The sequence below is a fragment of the Myotis davidii genome, unplaced genomic scaffold (genome assembly GCF_000327345.1).
Source record: "Myotis davidii unplaced genomic scaffold, ASM32734v1 scaffold358, whole genome shotgun sequence".
Lineage (NCBI taxonomy): Eukaryota > Metazoa > Chordata > Mammalia > Chiroptera > Vespertilionidae > Myotis > Myotis davidii.
In genome coordinates, this window is record NW_006290768.1 from 223,179 (window position 1) to 223,432 (window position 254).

Below are 254 nucleotides of genomic sequence, written 5' to 3' on the forward strand. Positions count from 1 at the left end.
CTCCCCAGCCCCCCCCACCCCCCCCCAAGATGCCCCCAGCAACCTGCACAGGCCGCCTCTTGTGCTTCCCTCAGGGACACCCCATGTGTGATGCTCCTCCCCATGGCACCCCATCCCGGTGCCCCTGGGACACTGGTCCCCCAGCACACGTTTGCAGCCACACTTCAGTGAAGTCACCGGCTCCACCCTCTCCGGGCACCACGTGGCCTCCTGCTCCCGCTGCCCCGGGGCTCATGACACCTCCCCATTTCCCT

At 68.1% G+C, this 254-nt stretch overlaps 1 protein-coding gene across 1 annotated transcript in view; it reads left to right on the plus strand.

Annotated features, from left to right (window-relative positions):
* Positions 1 to 254, plus strand: part of SHANK1 (SH3 and multiple ankyrin repeat domains 1) — a 52,197-nt gene that overhangs the window by 493 nt on the left and 51,450 nt on the right. The gene's annotated exons all lie outside the window — the stretch shown is intronic.